Genomic DNA, 26186 nt, shown 5'->3' on the forward strand with positions numbered 1-26186 from the left:
AAATCAACAGAAAAGAGGACGTCGATCCACAGAGCAGATAGCTCAGGAAGCAGAGAGAGCATACATCAAAGGGACCAATGAGGAGATCAGAAGGATTATAGATGTCTTGGAAAATAAAGTCCTGGAGGAGGCCTCTGATCCAGAAATGGAGGAATGGAGCATTCTTATTCCGGACCCTGGGAATACAAGGGGGCGCTTATCGTTGTATAAGCAAGCACTGCATATGTATTGGGTTGTGAAACATCTATTAGCTAAAGCCATGGAGCAGGTCGCCGAAGAGATGACGGAGATAGCTCAAGGTTTACCGAATTTGAAAAAGGAGATGAATAACCTACAGCTCACGCTCCTGAAGCAGGACAGCAGACTGGAGGAAATCTGAAGCATGCTGAAAGAGATAACCACCGCGCAGCGCGAGGAGGAAATCAAGCAGGAACTCATGGTAGATTGACAGTTTTGCTCTGTTTTCAATTGATTTCTCATCTAGGCTTAAGAGAATCAGTTTTTGTGGGCAAGTTTTTTGAACTGTAATCGCTGATAGGCATATAGAAATAGTATGTAGATAGGGTGATGCTTTGGTTTTAAACCTGTTGATGCACCTGCATAGTTGATAAGTTGACATTCTCAGACTCTTGGTGACCAACAGACCCGGTTTCCCTCCGGGGCGGGTTGAGGTCACCAACGAATGTATATATTTTTATTTTGGTTGTATATAATAGAAAAGATCCTGTCGTAGCTTACAAAAAAAAAAAACAATTAAATACCTTTTGAGAGAAATTTTTCAAATAAAATGTGGAAGATGATTTATATCTCTGGACTCTCCACTCGTTTTTAAAGACTTTAAAGACGTTACGAATTTAATGATTACAAATGAGAGCTATGAATCCATCACCTCAAATGGAGAAGTGAAACATGATATGCGAGTTTGGTCGAGCTATGAATCTATCACCTCAAATGGACAAGTGAAAAATAAATATGCAAGTTTGGTCTAGCCTCTTCTCTATTGACACTTCATCATGACCTTTTTGTGTATCCTCCTGTAGATCAGTATCTATAGATATTGAAATTCCATTTCAGATATTGGTTGACATTGATACAACATATTATATTGTAAAATAACAAGCTTTATGCTGGGGAGTAACACTGGAACATAATTATATCTGTATAATATAAGTTGTTTGATTATTATATTACGTGTTGAATTAAAAATTAGTTGTTAAAAAATAATATTAAAATTAGCATAGATTTATCTTAAATACGGATCTAACATGAGCTGAAAGGATCAAATTTCTTCACATGTAAATTTTTTTAGAGTGCAAAATACAATGTGTAATTTTTCATTATTTAAATTATATTCTTAAATGTTGAAAGTTAGAGTATATATAAGACCAAACAAACGTTTTAACCATTAAAACGACCTATTTTTCATGATAAATATATATGTTTTTTAAAATGATAAATATATACATAGTTGACATTAATATATTTTACATAAAAATGTTTTTTTATTATTAATATATTTTTTTCAGAATTAATTAGTATTAAAATATTTTATTTTAACAAAAACATTCTATATATAGATATATATGAAGTTGATATACACATTTTTTTTTTACTTCTAATTACATTGGATCATATTCATATTTTTTTTATTATAGTCAACATTTTTTTAAAGAAATATATAAATCAAATAAAATGAAATGAAATATATAAATTATAGGGGTTAACCCAAAATATTTAAATAAATAAATTACTAATTAACTTAAATTAATATATTACTAAAATACATTAACTAAAATACAAAAGAATAAATTAAACAAAATATGCAAATAATAGTTAAGAGAAAGGGTAAAGTGAGTAGTTTAAATATAATAAAACTAAATATGTAGCGTCAATCCAAAATATTTAAATAAATAAATGATTAATTAAATTAAAATAGATAAATGGAATCAATGGATTGAGAGAAAATTAGGGAGGATAATGGAAAGATAGAAGCATATGATCAATTAATTTATTCGAAAAAATGAGAATAACAATGAAATTGGAAAATATTGATAAAATTGAAAGGATAAATGAGCTCGATGGTGGATAATTTGTTGTAAGGATGGCTTAAATTATAGTCATCCTCTCAATTAAAGTTTTCTGAGTGTTTCTCTTCTTCAAGGGCCTCTCTAAGGATTCTAGAATTGTAAAAAGAAATAGATGTAAGGATTTTGGTTAAATCAAAGCAAATTAGATGTTTAGTTAAAAGAATGGCCAACTATGAAAAACTTTGATATCCTAAGATAATTGGTGTCCCCAATATGTTATTTAGTGTGAGCTTTGAAGGGATGCCCACTGTAGCCAATATATGATTTTCCACAGGAATAGGGGATTTGGTAAACCATTGAATTCAACATAGGGTCAAACTTATCTTTGGCTCACTAAAATGTTTGTTTCGATGTTTTGTAGGGTTTAAATGATTTTAATGCTCTTTTTTAACAAGATTTTTTCCATGAGGTTAGTGGTCCTTTTTTTTAAGGGATAGAAACTTCCTTCAAAAGGAGAAGAAGAATGGGTAATTGATTTGGGATTAGAGATGCTCTTGAATTATTTTTTTATATGAAAAAAGGAATAACCATTGGATCTGAAAGCTTGGAATAAGTGAGATTGTTCAGAGGGAAGGAATTAGGGAGCATAAATTTTAAAGGATTGGGAGGTGAGGGTTTTATGAATGCCATATTTTTGGGAAGGGTGGTGGTGAGAATAGGCATGAAGATAACATTTAGTGTGGTTCTTTTTTTTGTAAATTTGATTGGTTAGGGGGCCATTAGGAAGTCGGTTGACAAGGACATCTAGGAACAAATAGAGTTATTGAATTTGATTTCCATGGTGAATTGTATATGAGAAAAAATTATATTGAGATGGGAGAGAATTGCATCTAATGCAGGTATAGCATGTTTCCAAATAAAAAAGGTATCATCGACAAACCAAACCAACATTTAGGCTTTAGATGCCAAAAGTCTAGAGCTTTCACCTCAAAGTTTTCCATAAAGATGTTAGCCACAACAAGAGAAAGAGTTTATGAACTCATTATTGTACCTTGAGTTTGTTCATAAATGGTTCCTTTGTAAGAAAATAAGGTTAATGAGAGGCAAAGTTTACTCAAGTTAAGGGTTTCAAAACCAACAAGTTTAGAAGTCAGACCAAGGGTTTTAAATCTTTTGCCTTGACCCTACCCCTTTACAATTATTTATATATTTCATTTTATTTCATTTTATCTATTGGCTTGACCCTTTCTATTAATTGTTATTTAATTAAAAAAATTTAATTCTCTTTTAATTTAATTTAATTAGTCATTTATTTATTTAAATATTTTGAGTTGACCCTCTCTCTTAATAGTTATCTATATTTTATTTTACTTTATTTAATATATTGACTTGACTCTTTCTCTTAATAATTATTTACATATTTCATTCAATTGACCCTTTCTCTTAACAACTAATTATAATATTATTATTATTCTTTAACGACTATGCTCATTTTTTTAATATTATTCTTAACAACTAATTCCATATTCCTCTTTCTATTAAAGGATTAACAACTCCCATTTGTCATAATTAAATTCTCAAACTCCTTGACAATGGGTGGATTGTCCACCCGAAATGTTGGATAGAATTAAACATTCTCCACATAGTTTCATCCAAAAATTTCTCGCAATAGGAATAATTTTGGAAATATAAACTCTTTCACCCAAATATCTTCCTGTAAAATTTTGTTAGCACAATAATAAAATTATCATCATTGATAATTTATATATGAACCATACGAAATAAATTCTTTATAATCAAAATAACATATAAAAATAGTAAACCTCAATGGAACATGATGAACCTCTCCTTCAACCCAGCAACCTGGTTTCCTCCTCCAGAAGGGTAGCCTCTCATAGGACAAAAACTCTCATTTTATAGTATAGACCATAGATGTGACTTTTTGCTGGATGAGAAAAGTATATATAGGCCTTTATACCTCCTTAATAAAATGAATTTGGAAACTTAGTAGTAAGAGAAGTCAGGAAACTCCCATAATAATTCACCCCTAGTTGAGTCATAAAGCCAACCCACCACGCTAATCTCCTTGGAAATGAGCAGTTTTAGAAAACACCTGAAGGACACTAGTTGCAAAGAGAGAATATGAGGTAAATGATTTTAATGCCCATATACTTAATTTATCTCGGTGCACTAGTTTGCATCAAAGTCAAAGACTCCGCCCCTTTATTAGAATGATTTGTTAGACATATAATACACACAATTTCATTTTTATTTTCTAATATTTTTAACAAATTTATCCAAATATTACTATGTGATTTAAGATGAAGAAAAATATTAATATCCAATAGATTTCCACGTAACTATGGCATAAAATAAAAAATAATGATTTCGTCTACTATTATATAAAATAAATAAAAAAATAACATGGTATTCAACCAGAATTTGTGAAGCTCAGGCCCTCAAGCCATGGCACAAAATAAAATAATTTTTAAAATAAAAATTAAATTAACATGCAGATCCATACAATTTAACAAACACAAAAGATGATGCATGAATTCAAATCTTCATGGGAATATAGCTAGAGAGTCATTTTTTTTTTTAGCAATGTTTAACGATTCAAGATGATTTTCAAAAATATAAAATCATATAATTTTTATAAACATTTAATGGTAATATCAAAATTCTCAAATTCAATCAAAATTTAATTGAGAGATCTGTTGAAATTAATGGAAAATGTATTATTGGAGAGAGTCGATTCATTTGTTATGCGTAAGTCTTAGTTTAGGAATTAGTTCCTACATTCTAGGTGGTTGTTCTAACTCTCCTATTTGCATGTAAACTATATATATTATTGATGATTAATGATGAAAGTGTAGAGAATTCTGCTAGAGACAATCTCCAGGTGAAACTCCTCACGTGTGAGCTACACATTTTCTGAATATATGCTTGTTTCTTCTGTTTTTAACATGGTACAAAACTGGCGAGTTTTTGGCGGCTGTAAGAGCATTGGCCTAGAGAGGAGGCGAACAGGGATCAAAATTGAACACATCAGAGCCCTTCAAAGGGTCTCTGGCACGTCAGAGAAGTAGGGAGAAAATTTTACCCATCAAAAAAAATTTAAAAATTGATTTTTGTCATTTAAAAAAAAAATGGAATAATATCTTAAAAATTTTTAAGAAGTGTTGTCAAATTTTCAATCTTTTTTTTAAATTTCATTTTTTTTGAAATTAGAATTTTATGAATGTTGAATTTGTAAATTTCTTTTCATGTTAAAACTTAAATCCCATTTCAGAAACTCCCATTTCAAAAACAACAGTTTCCTTTTGAGTTGTTTTTTCTAATTGTGCAAGTTCTTATTAATTATTATGTCACAATTACCTTTTGATACCATTACATTTGGTAGTTTCTGAGTTTTTCCCATTTCAAAACAACAGTTTCTTTTTGAGTTGTTTTTTCTAATTGTGCATATGATGGAAGTTCTTATTAATTATTATGTCACAATTACCTTTTGATACCATTACATTTGGTAGTTTCAATTGAGAGCGACTAGATGTCAATATGGGCCATGTATTAGGTCTGTAATTTCACTGGGTTGTGCCTGAATGCTGCCCAAAGCAAGGTTTGACGACGATTTAAGCTGGCGAGGAGCATAGATTCATCATTCATCAAACGCATGTCCAGCAAGGTTTAAGCGCGATTTATGCTTGGAGAGGAGCACATTCAACATGCTTCCTAACATACTGGATTTGATTTGTTTGCGGATTCCCAATTCCTGGTATGTTTTCATATTAAAAAAGGAGATACCAAAAACATATACACCTTTGTACACTCTTTTGTTGAATCCTAAACCTGTTTAGAATTTTACTGAATTTTTTCATTCATGCAATAAACTTAAATTTGATTGAGCTACTTGTATATTGGCTTGAACTGGAGTAGGAATATAGGTCTCCTGTTTATCCATTGAACAAAAATTTCCTACAAAATTAATCCTTATTTGAATTGGAGCAGGAATATAGGTCTCCTGTTTATCCATTAATGGTAAATGCATCCGATATATTAGTTGCGGCTCATATCAGACCTGCCTTATACACAACATCCATGGGGTTGTTGTTCCACCATTCTCCTGTGAAAAAATAAAAAGAAATTTGAAAATAATTTACTGTTGTCAATTGAATTGCTCTTTTTTTTATGCTTTTCATTATAGAAGTGCGACCTGAATATGTGCCTTTCTAAATGAAATTAAGACCTGCCCTTCAAATTTGATCACTGGAGGCGAAGTGCTAAGAAAAAGCAATAGATATTTTTTTTCTCTAAGGTAAACTGGAGTAGTGCGAGATTTGCCTTAAAAATCGTGCTTCCCTAGCTTTGGAGTAGTGCGGGATTTGCCATAAAAAGCATGGTGTTCACTCTTTACTCCATGAATTTATCTTCAGTGCACCTGATTCGACCCCCAGATTACGCTCTGCAACTATTGAGCTGGCAGGTTGAGCTGTGGCAAGCTAAGCTGGCGAGTTGGCGTGGTCGAGCTGGCAGTTTGAGCAGTCAGAAGAGTTGCTCGCTGGCGGTGAAGGAGCATGCAATATTGGAAGACCTGAGAGTCTAAGCATTCATCTTTTGAGCGTTCGATCAAAGCACCATTAAAACTGAAGGAGACGCGGTGCCTGTCTGCGTAAGGATTTTTTAAGGCAACGAAAGTTTGTGAGTTCTTATGATATTAACACATTCGAGTGTGTAGATCGAAGATAGAGTTATTTATTCTTTAAGTTGACAATAAGAGAATCGATCTGTGCAGTCTTGTGGATCAAAGACGAATTCATGGTGTGTCTGCCAGTCAGAGAGCTAGATACGAGCTATGGTGCTGGTGGCGACGAGGATTTATGATTACTAGTGTGAGGATCGTTGGTGTGGCCAGCCAAATCGTCGAATCTGCAGTGGCAGTACTCAAAGCTGCAGATCCACCCTAGAATCGATGAATCTGGTGATCTGTGGTATCACTGATCTGGTGTGGCTACTGGTTGCTACCTCCTTCGTGTCTGGTGGCATGCTTGCGAAGCAGTGTGACTTGTGGAGGGAAAAAACGGGCATGGCATGGTGCATCATGGTCTCCAATGATCTCCACAAATATTCAATGTGTCTACAATGTGCAGCACTAAGCTCTGCACCTGCTCTAATCCTCTTCAAAGGTTGCTCCAAAATTCCTTCAGATATGCTACTCAAAGGTATGTGAGATAAGCTCCAAAAAATACTTCATAGGTGCTCCAAAAGGTCTCCAACCAACTTCAATGATGATGGCTTCAATAGATCTGCACACAATGTCCTTTCGTAGTCTTCAATAACCCTTCATTACTTAATGACAACTTTGTCTATTATAGAAAGGGTCTTCTAAAAAATTCATATCTACCCAAGATATTATTCATAAGATTATTACTTGAGGACTTGAACAATGTCCTCAAGATATCCTCTTTTGCTACAAGTAGTACAAGAAAAGGTTGCTTCAAATGTATACAAATCCTTAAGGTCTACAACTATGACTATCCTCCTGTTCGGGTTGCCTTAAGTCTGTTTACTAGAGGTCTAATCTAGTTGATGATATTACACTGCAGGAGGTTTGTCCACTATTTGAGCTACCACAGTCAGACCTATACCCCGTCTGAGTTACCACAGAAGTATATTCACTCCCACAATTACGCTTATGAGCTACCACAATCATTGTATTAGATGAAACAGCCTGAAGGAGAGATCTAAGCTATGTTGTTGCACCTAATCGTCACTTTCCACAGGTCCGAGCTCCACCAAGGCTGCAACGTGTAAGGTCTGAAATATATATATACTCCACAGGTCTGAGCTGCTTCATGTATTTAAACAACGATCTGATCATAAAGAATTTCCGAACCAATGTTTTCCTATCCTCTTTTGCCTCCTTTATCCTTCTGTGATTATTCTATGAAATCTTGACCGAATTCATGTTGAAAAATGAAGGTTTAGACATATATTTATAGTTATTTTTGACTAAACATGAAGGGACACGTCTCTGATGCTGGTCAACATGAGTAGGCCAAGTTAAGGTCGTCTCACTATCCAGACTTAATAAATTAACTTCAAAAATTCATAACTTTCAAACCGCTTGGAGTTTCAGGTTGCGTAATAGCTCCTTGGAAAGGAAAAATTATGCTCTAAAATATGGTGTAGGTCACATGGAAATATTCTTACTCTAAGGAGGTGACTGCTCATTATTTAGTGAAAAAACATATGACAACATTTTTCATGAATGGGCTTCTCATGAATGAGCTTACTTTTGTTTGGTTTCTTCATCAAGGCTCCTAGGCTCATAAATGTCATCATGTGCCCAAGATAGTGATGTGTCATCAATAATATGTAGTATGTAGTCTTTCATCATCATCGTGTAGTATTCCATTATCAAGATCACTAGAGGTAAGGACATCTAAGGTTATGGCTTCATAAGATCATCAAGACCGTCAAAGGTAAGGATATTCATCACATAAGTCATCAAGAGCTCCTAGATCATCAAGGTACACTTGGAACTTCTTCATTAGTGACTTGGCATCTTCATCAATGACATTATAGCATCTCAAGAATATTTTTCATCCCAACTAATACCATATTGACATCAATGACAACCTAGATTAACAATCTCCCCCTTTTTCATTGATGGCAATTTTCTTTCCCTTTCAAATAATCTCTCCCCCTTCGACATCAATGGAAAATGGGGTGTCCAAGAAATCCCCCTATCAAGCTTCTTATTTTCTTCATGAATAATAGTTCTTCATAGGTACGTTACTCCCCCTGTCATGGTTCTCTTCTTTCTGGCAATGTGGTCTATGATATGTTTGTATTTTTTCATGTGGTGAATCAGCTCCTCCTGCCTGCACATCCTCCTTTGGCTCAGGAAACATTACCTGCTTAGTTGATAAAGTGGAAGACATCTTAACAACAATTCATCAGATAGATAAGAGATCATATTCTTCAATGGAGCTACTCCCGAGAGATGATCTATCAACAAATGATTGTTCAAGTGTGACTCATCAAGGTTCTCATAGGATCCATACATGACTAGCTTTTGCAAGAATGCTTAATCATCATAAGCTCCCCCTAACTATATGCATGGCCTTATTTCTGACAGAGTCTCCCCATCAAATACTTAGATTATCAAGGATCGGTTCAACAACATGTGTTATTGGCTGGAGAGTTCAAGAGATTTTCAGATTGTATTTGCTTCCTTCTCCATACTTGTGTAACTTTCTTTGCAAGCATAGTTCTAGCTTGAGTAGGTTCCCAAGTCAAGTTACAATTACGTGCCATATGTCCAATGTTATGCCGCTTGAAACACTTTATGTTGTTAATGAATAAGAATTCATGACTTCTTGCAAAATTTCTTCTCGGAGATTGACGAGGAACATTATATTTATCTTTGTGATATGCCCTACAATATTTTGCCATGTGACCAAAGTTTGTATAAGAATAGAAATAACCAAGAAATATACTTTGGTACTTGGGAGAATAAGGTTTCCTTGATGTACTTCTGAAGTCTTTTTGCCTTTGGATCCTTTGATGATAACCATTGCTTCTTGCCTCCTTGACACTATCATCATTTCTTCTTGGAGTAGGATTTCTTCCAATGTCAACTTGACTCTTTCCGCATCAACATTTCTTCCAGGCTTCCTCACATCCTTGTTGTTTGAAGCATTATCATTCTTTCTTGAGGATTCACCTACATAGCTAAGACCTGATTTATCAAGGGGAGACCTTTGATGACTTAGGATGTCATTTAGGGTTTGAGATTTTTTCAAGTTCTTATTCAACAAGTCAACTTCCTTTTTAACAAAGGCGATTTATCCTTTCAACTTTTCCAAATATTCATCTTTCATAACTAGTTACTTCTTCATTTCTTCCATCATCTTGGTTGCTTTAGATGACTGGCCCTAAGGAGAAGTGATTTATGATTTTAACTTGGTGATGTCATTGTCCTTTTCTTCTAGTTGGTATATCATGGTGTTTCTCTCCTTTTCTGCTTCATCAACTTGTCCTTCTATGAATGTCAAAGCTTCCATCACCTTCTCAGCTCCTTGTGCTTGTTTCCTTACTTCTTCTAGTTAAGATCTAAGGGAGGAGACCTCTTCCTTGTATTGACCAATCTTTGCTTCAAGTTTGTTCAAGCTTTTGTGCCTTTGTTCAAGGTGGCTTGACAAGGTATCTTCCCATTTCTTTGCGTGATCCAATTGATTTGTCATGGATATGACTTCTTCATGATGCTTTCTCTTGTTTTGATGAAATTCTTCCTTAATCTTGGCGAGCTCCTCATCTCTTTCCTGTACTTGAAGCTTGATAAGGTCAAGTTCCTTCCTTGTCTTGTCCTGGTCACCAACTTGTGCTTTCTTCTTAAGTTCCTCATTTTCCTTTTTCAAATTATTAATCTCTTCCATGGTAGCCATAAATTTAGTGATGTAGGTTTTAACCCCGTACAGAAATTACCTGCTTACAAATTCTAAAAACATAAAATAAACAATAGCGAGAGCATAACACATAAAACAAATATATACAGAGATTTTCCCCTGGATCCCAAAAGTGGGACTAGCAAATTGATTAGAAAGAATATAACACAACCCAACAAGTGAGGAGATCTTCATAATATTTTTCATTCTCTTCATCTTCTAAGTCTTCTTTAGCCTTGATGTTATCACTCTTATCTTCACCTTCCTTGATGGGCTTTGGATTTCCTTCTTGTTTTCGATCATTTTCTTGACTATAGATCATTGTCAATGCTCCTTTGAGTGAATATCATGAAGTTTATCCCATATGCCTTTCGCTGATGAACATTTTTCAAAATTGGCCTTCATAGAATCAGGTAGCCCATTCAAGGTTTCTTTCATTTATCTTGTATTATGTTCCTTGGAATTTCCATCCATAATGCTATTAGAAATCACCGATTTCCACACTTCAATGCCTTGAGTTTTTAAGAAATTCCTCATTCTTGCTTACCATATATCAAAGTTTCCATTGAACAATGGAACCTTCACAAATTGAATGACTTCAATTTCGGTGGTTGAGGGAGACACATATTTGGGAGGATTGGAGACTTTCTTCCTTGGCTTCGCCATTTGTGTTCTAATGATCAACCTTCAAGTTGTTACACTTTAAGTGAAGGTACTGGCTCTAATACTAATGGTTGGAAATGTTGAGAGGGGGCTGAATCAATATTTCTTTTCAGTTGTTACTTTTACTAATTATATCACTTATATTTAGAACACAAAAATGAATAATAGGAGTAAACGCTTTTATTATATAATCTTTACAATGAATCAAGTACAATATGGATTTGTCTCCAACCCTTAATGAAGACACCTAGGCTCCAACATGGGATGTGCCAAGCACCTACTTGGACTTTAGTGAGGCTCCAACCTCTAGGGTTTCAACCCTATCTTATCCAAGGCACCAACCTTGATTTTAGGAGCACCAACTCCAAGGACACCAATCCTTTAGCTTTTCTTTATCAAGATATGTTAGGCTGTTCTTCACAGCTCCCAAAGTCTTCTTCAGTGAGCCCTGTCAATCTTCAACAATCCCTTCACTTAATTGTCACGTCATATCATCAATGACAACCTTGTCTCATAGAAGGTGTCACCACTACTCTTCATTATACCCAAGCAAATATCTCTCCGAGTCACCTCATGATGACCAATGCATCATGGTCTCCAATGATCTCCACAAATATTTAATGTGTCTACAATGTGCAACACTAAGCTCTGCACCTTCTCTAAGCCTCTTCAAAGGTTTCTCCAAAAATGCTTCAGATATTGTACTCAAAGGTATGTGAGATAAGTTCTAAACAATACTTCATACGTGCTCCAAAAGGTCTTCAACCAACTTCAACGATGATGGCTTCAATAGGTCTGCACACAGTGTCCTTGCTTAGTCTTCAATAACCCTTCATTACTTAATGACAACTTTGTCTATTATAGAAAGGTTCTCCTAAACAATTCATATCTCCTCAAGATATTCTTTATAAGATTATTCCATCAGGACTTCAACAATGTGTTGGAAATAATACTGAGAGGGGGGGTGAATCAGTATTATCAAATTCTTTTAATAAATCTTCCTTATTTGTTCTTTGAATTATTTTTGCATGTCAGTACCATAAAATAATGAGCATGAACAAAGGAAACAGATAGTCACACCAAAGAACACAAGATGTAAGGTGGAAACCCAATGTGGGTGAAAACCACCTGCTGCAATATGTCTCTATCTTCTTTCAAATTAGAAACTCCTTTTACAATGGTTTTGTACTGGTGCAGTCCTTTACCAGTACGCAGGCTGCAACCTGCAGAGAGCTACAACTCTCTCTCGTTTTCCAGTCTCTCCTGGAATGGAGCTACAACCCCCTACTTCTTTTCTTACAAGGACCACTTTTCATAAATTTTCAAACTGGATCCATAACCATCAAATGATCATCAAGTATAAGAAAATCACCCAGTCAACTGTAGTAACCAGATCAACAATAATAGAACCAAACCCAGAACACCTTATCAACAGAAAAATACAGCCAAACAAAATGTCTTAAGACAGATACGTAGTTTTTCTTTCTCTAGTCTGCGTGCGTACGCACTTCACCTTCTGCTCCCCTGCGTATTCCCGCAGAGACTCTTCTGCCGCACAGCGTGTCCACGCACTGTTTCTTCAACCGCACTGCGTATTGTTACTGCAGGTACGCACCCAGAGACACTATCGCGCCGCGTACTATTACTGCAGGTATGCACCTAGAGATACTACCGTGCCGCGTACTTTTACTGTGCGTACGCACCTGAACCTTTGTCGCTCTGCGTACCCACGTAGTTCTCCTTCTTCTGCTCTGCGTACCCATGCTGCTCTTCTGTTTCTGCTCTGCGTACCCACGCAGATCTCCTGTTTCTGCTCTACGTACCCACGCAGCTCTTCTGTTAAACACCTGCGTACTTCTGATTAGGGCCGAATAGGCAGTCCACCAGAGTGGCACAGTTGCTCAGATGCCCAGATCTGATCATGCGCTCGAGAGATCACCCTTCACAGGTTCGCTTTCAACTTCATATAGATCAAGCTTTTAAGACCATAACCCAATATTTTAGATCATAAGATATTCAATTGCAAAAGATACTTAGCCAAGTGATCTCCTTTGCTTTATATAGGCAAGCTCCTCCTAAAATCATGGAACAATACCACGAGCCAAAACCATAATAACACAAATACCGTCGGCTAAATACCAAGGGTTAAACATAAGAAACCCCACGTGTTCTTTTCTCTGCCTTGAAATGAGTGCATTGGGGGTACGCACCTCCTGAACGGCTGACCTGCGTATCTGGCCGCAGTCCCTTCACAGTCTACCTGCGGGTACGCACCTTCTGAACTGATCTCCTGCGTACTTCTTAATTTTCAACATATTGAGAGCCTTGCCACGGGAGTTGCCATCAAGTACAACATCTGTAACATATAGCCATACCAGAAACATAATGCCAACAATCTCCCCCTTTGGACTTGATGGCAACCTCAAAAACTTCAGCATCATTCTCCCCCTTTGACATCAAGGGCAAAGGGTTATGCTCCCCCTAAGAACATGCTCCCCCTGAATATGAACCAGATCTGCAACGAAGAACCATAATCCACCATGAAATAGATAGAGACATATTGCAGCTACTTCCAAGATCTCCTTCTGAACATCCTCCATAATGCCAACAATGCATTATATGCTCCCCTGAACCTGTGCCATCAACCAATCAGCCACCCAGCACATGTACGCATATACCCCAGATGAACCATGCGTACAACCATCAATCAGAAGAGTTTCAACAATAAGATGATGCATCAACAACCCCCAGCTTTTGCCTGAGGTATTCAAAAGTCTCCCTGGGCAATGGTTTGGTGAGAATATCAGCAACTTGTTCCTTAGAAGGAACATACTCCAACTTGACTTTTTGTTCAAGCACTTGTTCCCGGAGAAAATGATACTTGATTGGTATGTGCTTGGTTTTTGAATGCATGACAGGATTCTTTGAGATGTTGATTGCACTTGTGTTATCACATAAGATGGGGATAGGTGGTGTACAAGTGATTTGAAAATCCTGCAAAGTCTGCATCATCCAAAGGAGTTGAGTGCAACAAGATGCAGCAGCAACATATTCTGCTTCAGCTGTAGACAAGGCAATCGAACTCTGTTTCTTGCTGAAAAAAGATACCAGTCTAGAACCCATAAAGAACGCACCACCACTTGTGCTTTTCCTGTCATCCACGCTTCCGGCCTAATCTGCATCGGTATAAGCATGAAGTGTGAGATCTGCATCTCTAGGATACCATAAACCATAGTTTTGAGTCCCTTGAAGATATTTGAAAATTCTCTTTACTGCCTGAAGATGAGTCTCCTTCGGATTTGCCTGAAATCTTCCAACTATTCCAACTGCATGCATGATGTCCGGTCGGGTACCTGTCAAATAAAGTAAACTTCCAATCATAGATCTGTAGGTTGGTTGATGTACTGCTGCAGATTCATCATTTGCACTGAGGCTACATCCTGTGACCATGGGTGTACATACTGGTTTTGCATCTTCCATGCCATATTTCTTCAAAATCTGTTTGAGATACTTGGTTTGAGATAAAAAGATTCCTCCTTCCTTTTGTTGGATTTGCAAACCAAGGAAATATGTCAGTTCTCCCAGCAAGGACATTTCAAATTCTTTCTTCATGACCAAGGCAAAGCTTTGACTCATAGCTTCTTCATTGCTGCCAAAAATAATGTCATCTACATACACAACAAGTATTAGCAATTTGTCATTTTCAACTTTTATATAAAGATTGCTATCTGCTGATCCTTTTGAAAAACCTTGTTGATGAAGATATTTGTCCAAACGGTAGTACCAAGCCCTTGGAGCTTGTTTGAGACCATAGAGAGCCTTTTTCAATCTGCATACAAGATTTGGATCATTTCCAAGAATGAACCCATCTGGCTGCTCAATGTAAACTTCTTCTTCCAAGTCTCCATTCAGGAAGGCTGATTTCACGTCCATTTGAAATACTTTGAAGTTTTGAAAACTTGAGAGAGCAAGGAACATTCGGATGGCTTCAAGTCTTGCAACAGGAGCAAAGGTTTCTTCAAAGTCTATTCCTTCTTGTTGCGCATACCCTTTACAAACAAGTCTAGCCTTGTTTCTAATTACTTCTCCATTTTCATTCAATTTATTTTTGAAGACCCATTTTGTTCCGACAACATTCTTATCCTTTGGTCTAGGAACCAGCTCCCAAGTGTTGTTCTTTTCGATCTGCTCAAGTTCTTCATCCATTGCTTTCACCCAACATTCATCTTTGCATGCCTCTTTCACATTCTGTGGTTCAGTAGAGGAGAGTAATGCCAAATAGCTTGAGGCTTCTGCAACTGTTCTTCTTGTTTGTACACCTGCTTCTTTCTGCCCCATAATCTGAGATTCTGGATGATTCTTCTGAACATATCTAGATGGAGTCTTTTCTTCTATTCTTGTCTGCTCCTCTGGTTCTTCTTGAGGTTCTTCATCATTCTGTCGTTGAGGGTAGCCTTCATCTTCTTCGATGTCTTCATGATGTACTTGCCTAGGAATGTATCCCTTCTCATCAACCACTACATCAATGCTGTCAACAATTCTGCCAAGTCTTTTATTGTAGCACTTGTATGCTTTGCTATGTGGAGAGTAACCAAGAAGAATACCTTCATCTGCTCTAGGTTCAAGTTTGCCAAGCTACTCATCAGTATTCTTAATATAGCATTTGCTCCCAAAGATTTTGAAGTGCTTTACCGAAGGAGTCTTACCACTCCAGAGCTCATGAGGAGTTTGAGTGTTGTTCACCCGAACATTTGTCTTGTTGAGAATAACAACCGCAGCATGTGCAGCTTCACCCCAGAAGGTTGCGGGAGTTCCTGACTCATCAATCATAGCACGAGCCATTTGTTGGATTGTTCTGTTCATTCTTTCCACAACTCCATTTTGCTGAGGAGTTCTAGCTGTAGAGAATTCTCTTCTTATCCCATGTTCTTCACAGAAATCGAAAAATTCATTTGAGGTAACCTCCCCACCTCTGTCGGATCTGAGGCACTTAATTTTGTGACCCGATTCATTTTCAACCAAGGCTTTGAAGGATTTGAATTTTTCGAATGCTTCATCTTTGTGCTTCATAAGTCCTAACCAGACAAACCTGGAGAAATCGTCAATGAATAATATCAAGTATTCTTCTCCTCGAGGTGTTCTTTTCCTGAATGGACCACATGTATCTGTATGTACTAGCTCAAGAGGCATGCTAGCTGATCCTTCCTTCTCTGGAAAGTTAGTTCTGGTTTGTTTTCCAAACTGACATGATTTTCATATGGTGTTGTCAGGAATTTTGATATCTGGAAGATAGCGAACTGCCTGATATTTGCATGCTTTCATTATTTGTGAAAAGCTTAGATGCCCCAACCTCCGATGCCATAACCAGTGCTCATCATCCTTGCTCAGATAGCATTGTTGTTGTCCTTCTTCAAATATGTACAGATTATTTGGAGTTCTTTTGCCTTTGATCATTGTTTTACCTGTATCAAGATCACGAACAAGACATCCATTTGATCTGAATATCACCTCGGTTCTTTGATCACACATCTGGCTGACACTTAGAAGATTATGCTTCAATCCATCAACATACAAAACATTTCCAGCCTTGACCTTGTCTTTTAACTGAGCAATTCCTTTTCCTTTTATAGTTGCAGGAGTATCATTTCCAAAAGAAACTTTCTTTCCCTTTTCTAGAGTAGAATATGACTCAAGTTTTTCTTTATCACCTGTCATATGCTTCGAACATCCACTGTCAATGTACCATAGATTTTCCTGTCCCTCTGCATAAAATGCTATCCCACATCTTTCTGTTTGTGGTTCCTTTATTCTCCATGTTTTGGTGCTTGAGGCTTGTTCCTTTTTCTGCTGAAACCTGCTCCTGCATTCAGAATCTCCATGACCAAAGTTATTGCAAATAGAACATTCTACTTCATTTTCAAGAGCCGAAAAGTTGTTATAGGTCCTTTTTGTAATCCCGGTCATACTTCTTTGTTTTTTAGCTTCTCTAGTCATGATTGTTTTATATGCAACACATTGAGCTGCTTTGTGACCAAAGTTATGACAAGAGAAACATTGTCCATTGAAGAAACTTCTACGGTTATCAAATCTACCGGCCAAGTGATTGTAATCTCTATTGTCATTCATTCTTGAACCAAATTGAGAAGATTTTACCTGTGGCTGGTTGTAGCTTTTGTTCACTCTTAAGATGGATTGCCCCTGATAGTCTTTGTTTGCAATTCGTCCCTGCTTTACCTGATAGTCTCCATTGTGCTTTTGCTCATTCCTTTTTGCTGCATCAAGATAACTTTTTGAAGTGGATGCTTGAGAAGTTTCTCCATTATAGCCCAGACCTGTCTTGTTTAGAGGAGAACGTTGCAGATTGATAATCTCATCCAGAGTTTCAGATCCTTTGACAAACTTAAGATTAATAGCTTTTGTTTTCTCAATCTCTTTTCTAAGAGCAACAATTTCACCTTCTAATTTTTCAAGATGTTTTTCTTTTTCATCAATTTGAAATTGTAGAGTATCAATGATCATATTCTTTTCTTCTATACATCTCTTGAGTCTAGTAATTTCTTCAAAAAGGTTATCCACATCTATAGCATCCATATAATCATCATCTTCAAATGCCATTAACAGTTTATATTCATTACCTTTTTCATCTTCATCACTATTTGATAGACCATCACTATCTTCATGAGTGTAGTAGCTTTTCTTATTTGTACCCTGTTTCTTGTTCCATCTAGCAGGTTCCTTTCCTTTATCCTTATAAGGACATTTTGCAGCAAATGACCTACTCTTCCACAAGCAAAGCATTTAAAAGGTAACTTACCTCTGAACCTTCCAGAACCCCTTTGAAGATTTCTGACAAAATTTGATTCTTCTTCTTCTTCTTCTGGTACGTGACTTGCTTCATAATAATCTCCTTTGCCTGATGCCTTGAAAGCAGCTTCTCTTCTGTCTGATGGACCTCCCTTTCTCATTTCATAAGCGGTTAGAATTCCATGTAGCTGAGACATAGTAAGAATTCGTAGATTTTCCTTTTCTTCTATTGCAGATACTTTAGATTCAAACTTGGGGGACAATGATCTTAGAACCTTTTCAACCACAATAGCCTCTTTTATTTCTTCACCCAAATTTTTCATGCAATTAACAATCTCATCAACTCGAAGAAAATAGTTAGCCACACTTTCATCATTATACATCCTGAGATTCTCATACTGAATCCTGAGAGTTTGAAGTTTAGCACGCTTTACCTGTTCATCTCCTTCGTAGCTCAAGACAATCTTGTCCCATATTTCTTTTGCGGATTTATATTGCATAACCTTTACGAATTCTGTTTGAGATAAGCATCCCAGCAATGTATTGACTGCTTTAGCATTTGTTTCATATTTCTTCTTTTCGGCCGCATCTGTAGGTGTAGCTGAAGGAAAAGCGTAGCCTGTATCTATGATATCCCAAACTTCTGTACCAAGAGATTGAAGATAGGCAGTAACTCTTACCTTCCAATAATTGAAGTTTGTCCCATCAAAAATTGGTGGCCTGATTGATGCTTCCCTCTCGTAGTTGCTCATGATGAATGATCTTCCTTCAAGCGATCAAGCTTCTCCGAAGGACCTGCTCTGATACCAATTGTTGGAAATAATACTGAGAGGGGGGGTGAATCAGTATTATCAAATTCTTTTAATAAATCTTCCTTATTTGTTCTTTGAATTATTTTTGCATGTCAGTACCATAAAATAATGAGCATGAACAAAGAAAACAGATAATCACACCAAAGAACACAAGATGTAAGGTGGAAACCCAATGTGGGTGAAAACCACCTGCTGCAATATGTCTCTATCTTCTTTCAAATTAGAAACTCCTTTTACAATGGTTTTGTACTGGTGCAGTCCTTTACCAGTACGCAGGCTGCAACCTACAGAGAGCTACAACTCTCTCTCGTTTTCCAGTCTCTCCTGGAAGGGAGCTACAACCCCCTACTTCTTTTCTTACAAGGACCACTTTTCATAAATTTTCAAACTGGATCCATAAACATCAAATGATCATCAAGTATAAGAAAATCACCCAGTCAACTGTAGTAACCAGATCAACAATAATAGAACCAAACCCAGAACACCTTATCAACAGAAAAATACAGCCAAACAAAATGTCTTAAGACAGATACGCAGTTTTTCTTTCTCTGGTCTGCGTGCGTACGCACTTCACCTTCTGCTCCCCTGCGTATTCCCGCAAAGACTCTTCTGCCGCACAGCGTGTCCACGCACTATTTCTTCAACCGCACTGCGTATTGTTACTGCAGGTACGCACCCAGAGACACTATCGCGCCGCGTACTATTACTGCAGGTACGCACCTAGAGATACTATCGCGCCGCGTACTTTTACTGTGCGTACGCACCTGAACCTTTGTCGCTCTGCGTACCCACGCAATTCTCCTTCTTCTGCTCTGCGTACCCACGCAGCTCTTCTGTTTCTGCTCTGCGTACCCACGCAATTCTCCTTCTTCTGCTCTGCGTACCCACGCAGCTCTTCTGTTTCTGCTCTGCGTACCCACGCAGATCTCTTGTTTCTGCTCTGCGTACCCACGCAGCTCTCCTGTTAAACACCTGCGTACTTCTGATTAGGGCCAAATAGGCAGTCCACCAGAGTGGCACAGTTGCTCAGATGCCCAGATCTGATCATGCGCTCGAGAGATCACCCTTCACAGATTCGCTTTCAACTTCATATAGATCAAGCTTTTAAGACCATAACCCAATATTTCAGATCATAAGATATTCAATTGCAAAAGATACTTAGCCAAGTGATTTCCTTTGCTTTATATAGGCAAGCTCCTCCTAAAATCATGGAACAATACCACGAGCCAAAACCATAATAACACAAATATCGTCGGCTAAATACCAAGGGTTAAACATAAGAAACCCCACGTGTGCTTTTCTCTGCCTTGAAATGAGTGCACTGGGGATACGCACCTCCTGAACGGTTGACCTGCGTATCTGGCCGCGGTCCCTTCACGGTCTACCTGCGGGTACGCACCTTCTGAACTGATCTCCTGCGTACTTCTTAATTTTCAACATATGGAGAGCCTTGCCACGGGAGTTGCCATCAAGTACAACATCTGTAACATATAGCCATACCAGAAACATAATGCCAACACAATGTCCCCAAGATATCCTCTTTTTCTAAAAGTAGTACAAGAGAAGGCTGCTTCAAATGTATACAAATCCTCAAGGTCTACAACCTTGACTGTCCTCCTATTCGGGCTGCCTTAAGTTTGTTTACTAAAGGTCTAATCTAGTTGATGATATTACATTGCAGGAGGTTTTTCCATTATCCGAGCTACCACAGTCAGGCTTATACCCTCTCTGAGTTACCATAATGGTAAATTCACTCCCACAATTACACTTATGAGCTACCACAATCATTGTATTAGATGAACAGTGTGAAGGAGAGATCTGAGCTATGTTGTTGCACCTAATCATCACTTTCCACAGGTTTGAGCTCCACCGAGGCTGCAATAGGTAAGGTCTGAAATATATATAGATATATATATATATATATAGATATATATATATATAGATATAGATATATATATACTTCATAGGTCTGAGCTACTTTAGGTATTTAAACAACAATATGATCTTAAATAATTTTCGAAACAATGTTTTCCTATCCTCTGCGGCCTCCTTTATCCTTATGTGATTATTCTCTGAAATATGGACCGAATTCATGGTGAAAAATGAAGGTTTAAACATATATATAGTGATTTTTGACTAAACATGAAGGGACACTTCTTTGATGCTAGCCAATACGAGTAGGCCAAGTTAAGGTTGGCTCACTGTCTAGACTTAATAAATTAACTTCAAAAATTCATAACTTTCAAACCGCTTGGAGTTTTGGGCTGTGTAATAGCTCATTGGAAAGGAAAAACTATGCTCTAAAAGATGGTGTAGATCACATGGAAATATTCTGCCTATAAGGAGGTCAAAAATAATTTTTAATGTGATTGGTCATTGTTTAGTGCAGAAATATAGGACAACAACATTTTTCATGGATGGGCTTCTCATGGATGAGCTTACTTTTGTTTGGTTTCTTCATCAAGGCTCCTAGGCTCATAAATGTCATCATGTCCCCAAGATAGTGACGTTTCATCAATCATATGCAGCATGTAGTCTTTCATCATGATCTTATAGTCTTCCATTATCAATATCATTGGAGGTAAGGACATCTAAGATTATGGCTTCATAAGATCATCAAGACCATCAAAGGTAAGGACATTCATCACATAGGTCATCAAGAGCTCCTAGATCATCAAGGTATCCTTGTCACTTCTTCATTAGTGACTTGGCATCTTCATCAATCACATTGTAGCATCTCAAGAATATTTTCCATCCCAGCTACTACCATATTGACATAAATGACAACCTAGATTAACAAAGAAATAGCACGAGAGAATTTTTTTTCTCTACGGTCAGTTGGAGTAGCACAGGGTTTGCATTAAAAATTGTGCTTCCCTAGCTTTGGAGTAGTGTGAAATTTTGCTTAAAAGGCATGTTATTCACTGTTTACTCTAAGCATTTATCTTTAGCGTGCTTGATAAGCACGGATCCGACCCCCATATTATGTGCAGCAACTGTTGAGCTCGCAGGTTGAGCTGTAGCGAGTTGAGCTGCCGAGTTGGCGTGGTTGAGCTAGCGGTTTGAGCAGTTAGAAGAGTTTTTTGTTGGCGGTGAAGGAGCATGCAAGACTGGAAGACCTTAGAATCTAAGTGCTCATCTTCTGAGCATTCGATCAAAGCATCATTCAAACCGAAGGAGATGTGGTGCATGTTTGCATAAGGATTTTTTAAGGTAGGGGAAGTTTGTGGGTGCTAGTGATTTCAACACATCCAAGTGTGTGTAGCGCGAAGGTATAGTTATTTATTATTTAAGTTGATGGTAGGAGAGTCGATCTATGCAGTGTTTTGGATCAAAGACAAATTCATGGTGTGTCTACCAGTCGGAGAGCGAGATACGAGTTGTGGTGTTGGTAGCGACGAGGATTGTTGATCCCTAGTGTGAGGATCGTTGGTGTGGCCATCGAACTCACTAAGTTTACAGTGGTAGTGCTTGTAGTTGCATATCGACCCTAGAATCAGTGAATCTGGTGATCTGTGGTGATCTGTGGTATCACCGATCTGGTGTGGCTGTTGGTTACTGCCTCCTTCATGTCTGGTGGCCCGCTTGAGAAGCTTTGTGAATTTTGGAGGGCAGAACTAGGCATGGTGTGGCACCCATCATGGGTTTGTGGTGACCTTTGCAAAGGTGCAAATCATGTGGAGGAGATCCAAACTCTATTATTATGTTGCTACGATGAGATCTATCAAGCCTCCATAGTTTTCAATTTCGAGCACACCCTAAAATAGTTTGTCTCCATATGACCAACCGCTCTGACATTCAGAAAGAATACCTGGTTCCCTTTGTTGTTATCAAACTGGTGGCCCATCCCTGTGTTATGTGGGCGTTGCAAGTTATGCGTTGAACTCCACAACGTTGTTGGTCGATTGCTAAGTTCTGCAAAGCAAGGGTTTTTAGTTAAAGGTGCAATTTGCATATTTTTAAATATTTGCATATGAAGCTGATTCCCAATCTGGTTGAATCAAATGTCGTCGTTTTGTTTTAGATTGAATTTTCTAGCTTGGAGATTGATATTGAGATTGCTAGTGTTTCTCAATAAGTACCAAATCACATCAAAAGGTGCTATGATTATTTGGTGGCTGAAATTGTTGGCATTTTATTATTGTTGTTGAAGACATCTCGATTGTTGATGAGTGTGGATCTTGTGTTGGATCCATAAGATTGGTCTCTCACGATGAATAACCAGATGGCATATGCATACTTGAACAAGAGAAATCAACTCGATAGGTCAAATTAATCTAATTGGAAATTCAAGTTGCAAACCCTGCTTGAGGGGAAAAGTACGTGAGCGATTGAAAATAGAGATTAATTGAAGCCTATTGCAGTAGGAAGCGGAACAACTGCAACAATTCAGGATTGGGAGAAGAGGGAGAACAAGGAAAAAGTTTTGTTGAAATTTTCGATGAAAGATTGCATTATCCCTCACATCAGAGAGTGTAAATCAACAAATAAGATTTGGACAACTGTCAAGGATTTGTATGAGATAAAGAATACAAATCACTTATTGTTCCTGAAGAGAAATATTCTCTCCATTAAAATGGAGGACAATGAATCAGTTGTAGCATTCATTTCTCGGATCAAGGAGTTGAGAAATAAGTTGTCTAATATAGGGGAGACAGTATTGAACATTAATCTCATCACGGTTACCATGAATGGTATGAATGATGATTATCAGATGTTTATTATAGGCTTGAATGCAAGGGAGAAATCCTCCAATTTCGAAGAATTAACAGGGATCCTGATGCAAGAGGAAGAGATTTGGATGAATCTGAAACCCTAAAATTCAGATCTTGCATTAATGGCAAAAAAAATCCTTTTAGATGGAAGACAAGTGCATGAAAAAAAGGCGGAGGTACACCACAAAGAAAGCCACCTCAAGGTATGTCTTCAAACATCAGTGATTCAGGAACCAAATGTTTTAATTGTGGTAGAGTTGGTCACATTGCTAGAAATTGCCATAAGAACAAGCTTGATGAAGGTCGACATAGACATAAGAAGCATGCAGGGCACTTTGATAATGAAGATCAGAATTAGAACCTCAGATTATTTGTATCTGATTTTTCCTTCTCTATTAAGAATGATGAAGCAGAAACGTGGTTTGTGGATTCAGGAGCTTCTACCCACATGACAGGTAACAGAAAATAGTTCGAAAGTTTTAAAGAAACGAGTGGCGGTGCTAATATATACCTTGGTGATGACAGAGCCTACCAGATCAAAGGACATGGAGACATTCATGTGATTTTTCCTGATGGCAAGATCAGGAAAATCCAAAATGTGATGTATGTACTCGGAATTAAAAGGAATTCAATTTTTGTTTCAATGATTACAGATCAGAACTTGAAGGTAGAGTTTTTAAAACCTATTGTATCATTAAGGATTTTCTAAATAAACATAAACTAGTTACATCTGGAATTCTAGTTGGAGGCCTCTACAAGTTGAATGTCACAAGCGTACCACACCAGGCTTTGACTTCAAAAACAATGACAACAGAGAATCTTTGGCACCATAGATTCAGACACATCAATCTCCCTGACTTAGTGGTGCTACAAAAACAAGGTATGGTCAATGGTCTACCTGTTTTAAAAAATGTTCATGTTGATTGTGAAGGATGTGCCCTCGGGAAGATTCATAGGGATGATTTTCCCTCAAGTTTACATAGAAAGAAGATAGATATACTAGATTTTGTGCATAATGATATATGTGGGTCAATGTAGACAAGGTCATTAGGAGGTAAATATTACTTTTTATATTTGTTGATGATTGCACAAGATTTACCTGGGTATATTTTCTCAGAAAGAAGAGTCATACTTTTGAATATTTTAAAGAGTTCAAAAGCATGGTGGAAAAACAAACAGGGAAGTTCATCAAAATTATTTTGCTCAGATCAATGGGGAGAATATTGTAAGTAGAGTGACTTCATCAAATATTGCAAGGACCATTGGATAGTTCAACATTTTGTAGTACTCCACACTCCTCAACATAACGGGTTTACAGAGAAGAAGAACAAAACCCTTGTGTGGTGTGCATGCAACATGTTAAAAGGTAAGAACCTGTCTAATGAATTTTGGGCAGAAGAAATAAATATTGTAGTATATTTAAATAATAGGAGTCCAACAAAATGTCTTGATCTTAAAACTCCATTCGAAGATTTATTAGGTTTTAAACTTGTAGTTAATCATTTAAGAGTTTTTGGCTCGAAATCTTTTTCTCATGTTCCAAAAGAGGATAGGAAAAAACTAGATTCAAAGGCCATTAAATGAATTTTCGTAGGGTATTGTACAGAGTTTAAACCATATAAACTATTTAATCCCTCTACTCACAAAGTGTTTGCAAGTAGAGATGTAGTATTCCATGAGCAAGTTGATGACGGAAATTGTAGTAAAGGCAATGAAGAGTGGCACATGCCTTTGTTGGTGGAAGATGGAAGTGATGAAACAAGGGACAACCATGAGCAGCAACAACAACAAAAGGGAGAATCAAGTGATGCAGGTACAGTTAGCAAGCCAAGCCCACCAAGGAATGAGCAAGACAGATTTGAGGCAAGTCCACCACTAAGGAGATCAGGTAGGCAAACTCAATTTCCAGCAAGATATAGGGATCATGCTCTTATAACTAGTATGTTAAATGTTGTTGAACCCTCAAATTATAAAGAAGCAAGTGAATATGATGAATGAAGGGAAACCATGGAAGAGGAATATGATTCAATACTTAAAAACAAAACATGAGATTTAGTTGAATTGTTAGAAGGAAAAGAACCTATAGGTTGAAAATGGTTATATAAACCTAAATTAAAATCTGATGGTAGTGTAGACAAATACAAGGCTAGGCTGGTAGCTAAGGGTTATTCACAAAGAGAAGGAATTGATTATGAGGAAACCTTTGCTCCAGTAGCTAAGTTAAACCCTATTAGAATGATGATATCTTTAGCTACAAAACATCATTGGAGTCTACACCAACTAGATGTGAAGTCTGCATTTTTAAATGGAGAATTGAAAGAAGAGGTTTATTTAAAACAACTTGAAGGGTTTATCAAACAGGGGCAGGAGCATTTAGTCTGCAAATTAAAGAAGATGTAATATGGTTTAAAACGGGCACCGAGGTTGTGGTATGAAAGAATTGGTTCATTTTTTTCTGCAGCATAGTTATAAGAGGAGCAAGAACAACCCAAATTTGTATACTGTGTTTGATGAAAATGGGCAAATTGTTTTGATTTCTTTATATGTAGATGATCTTATTATTACAGGAAATGTTGATGAGCTCATTAAAGAAATCAAAGTGTAGATGTCACAGGTTTTTGAAATGAAATGCCTTGGAGAGTTACACTATTGTTTGGGTCTTGAAGTCTGGAGGGATTTTGGCCAAACTCTTATGTCTCAAGGAAAGTATGTCAG

The sequence above is a fragment of the Pinus tabuliformis genome, chromosome 2_2, assembly GCF_031772625.1.
Source record: "Pinus tabuliformis cultivar Carrire ecotype Pingquan chromosome 2_2, CPIR1, whole genome shotgun sequence".
Classification (NCBI taxonomy): Eukaryota; Viridiplantae; Streptophyta; class Pinopsida; order Pinales; family Pinaceae; genus Pinus; species Pinus tabuliformis.